Below are 2,484 nucleotides of genomic sequence, written 5' to 3' on the forward strand. Positions count from 1 at the left end.
TAAGAGATTTGAGGTTCAATCTTCGCCTATATCAAAAATCAGTTGGTGTTTTGGTTTCCTATATATAAGTTGAAACTCTTTAAAAAAAAATAATAGTAAAAAAAGCGTTAACTGCTTCACATGTTATTTTTATAAAGAATTGAGTAATTAATATATTAAGTTGCATAGGGAAATAAAAAATGTAATTGACTGAATGCATTCACACGTGTGAAAGTTGGTATGCCAACTTTTATTTTTTTGCAACCCGTCAAGGTCTTTAATTAATAACAAGTCAATATTCTAATATTTGATAGTCTATGGAACCGCGTGACAATTTCTTCAAAGACCAAGTTACTTAGGCCTCAGTTAACTCTCTCAATTATATATATATATATATATATATATATATATATATATAGCCTCTCTCCACTTTCCATCAATCTAACTTAATCTTCAACCCTCAAAGTCCAAGCATTTCCAGTTCCAAAAGGTGATCTATACTCTGCAATTTGAACTCTAAAATCTTCATCATGGCACTATCAACAATGATCTATAACCATCTTCCTACCTCTCAACCCATCATCATGAACAACCTCTCCAACATCCATGGCCTTGCCCATCAACAAGTTGTTCTTGACCGACCTAAAACAAAAACATCTAACCGGGTTTCAAGTCTAACCGAGTCACTATCACACCTCCTCCACCTCCATCTTGAAACCCCTCCTCGTAATAACACTCACCAAATCAATTGGAACTTATATGGTGAAGAGAAACTCTCTACTCCTACAACTTCTCCTAAGGTGGTCATAGCCCAGAACTGGCGTGACATGCATAATGCTTCCTCAAATTGGGACAATCTCTTGGATCCTCTTCATCCTTGGCTCCGAAGAGAAATAATCAAATATGGAGAATTTGCACAAGCAACATATGATGCTTTTGATTTCGATTCTCACTCGGAGTATTGCGGGAGCTGCCGGTACAATCGTCAGAAGTTATTTGAAACATTAGGCCTCAGTAGAAATGGCTATAAGGTCAGCAAGTATATTTATGCCATGTCACATGTAAACATGCCTCAATGGTTGGAGAGGTCAAAATTGGCAGACACGTGGAGCAAAGATTCCAATTGGATGGGCTACGTGGCGGTTAGTGATGACGAGGAGACACATAGGGTTGGGCGGAGAGATATTGTGGTGGCGTGGCGTGGCGTGGAACCGTGGCACCAACGGAGTGGTATGAGGATCTGCAAAGGAAGTTGGAGCCATATGGGCACGGGGATGCTAAGGTTGAACATGGATTTCTTAGTATTTACACTTCTAAGAATGACTCTACTAGGTACAACAAATCTAGTGCCTCAGAGCAAGTCATGAAAGAAGTGACGAGGCTTGTAGAATTGTATAGGGAAAAAGGTGAAGAAGTTAGCCTCACAATCACTGGACATAGCTTGGGTGGTGCATTGGCTCCCCTCAATGCTTATGAAGCTGCATCAACTATTCCTAACCTTCCCGTTAGTGTGATTTCCTTTGGTGCACCAAGGGTTGGCAACATTGCTTTCAGAGATGAGCTTCACCAATTGGGAGTAAAAACCTTGAGAGTAGTAATTAAGCAAGACGTAGTACCTTGGATGCCAGGGCTTGTTTTCAATGAGAGTTTACAAAAACTTGATGATATCACCGGGACATTAGGATGGGTTTACACCCATGTTGGAGCCGAATTGAAACTTGATGTTCGTTCATCGCCTTACATTAAACGTGGATTAAATTGGCCAGGGTTCCATAGCCTTGAAACATATCTTCATCTTGTGGATGGGTTTGTTAGTACCACCTCAACATTTCGGGAAGATGCTAGGAGAGATGTTGCTTTAGTGAACAAGGCATGTGACATGTTGGTGGATGAGCTTAAGATCCCACATTGTTGGTACCAATTGGCCAACAAGGGATTAGTTTGTAATGCTCATGGTAGATGGGTAAAACCAAAGAGAGATCCAGAAGACATACCTTCACCTCATATGCAAGAAAATATTAATGACCCTGCTCTTGAAGCTGGGATGCAAACACAAGATGTACTTAAACCTTCATATAGTGTATGATAAAACTGAAACTTTGTTTTCTCATAACTATAATTATTTCTGTACATATTATGATCTATGACTTTCTAAACAGTTTCTATTCCTATTCCCTCTCCCCATCATTCCCATCAATAAGTTCTCTCTCTTCAAGGTGCTTAAAAGAACATATCTCAGCCTTTCCAATATTTTACTTTAAAAAAAAAACTACTATTATTTTAAATATTGTCGTCCTTCTTACTTTAACCAACAGAAAACTTGTGTGGATTGTTAATTTGGATTGGTAGTTTAAAATACTAGTCTTATCCTGTGTGATGAGTGAAATTTTTTTATTTTGGTAAAAATGAATGAAATTTTTTTATTTTGGTAAAAATATCCAAGGTTAACTCAATATAATTCGATGTCTAAGACTCTAAGTGAGGGAAAGGGAAAGGGAAACGGAA

At 38.2% G+C, this 2,484-nt stretch overlaps 1 pseudogene; it reads left to right on the plus strand.

Annotated features, from left to right (window-relative positions):
- The first annotated feature begins 419 nt into the window (after window positions 1-419).
- LOC126726607 (phospholipase A1-Igamma1, chloroplastic-like) lies at window positions 420-2,130 on the plus strand (annotated as a pseudogene).
- Window positions 2,131-2,484: the final 354 nt, after the last annotated feature.

Source organism: Quercus robur, chromosome 5 (genome assembly GCF_932294415.1).
Source record: "Quercus robur chromosome 5, dhQueRobu3.1, whole genome shotgun sequence".
Classification (NCBI taxonomy): Eukaryota; Viridiplantae; Streptophyta; class Magnoliopsida; order Fagales; family Fagaceae; genus Quercus; species Quercus robur.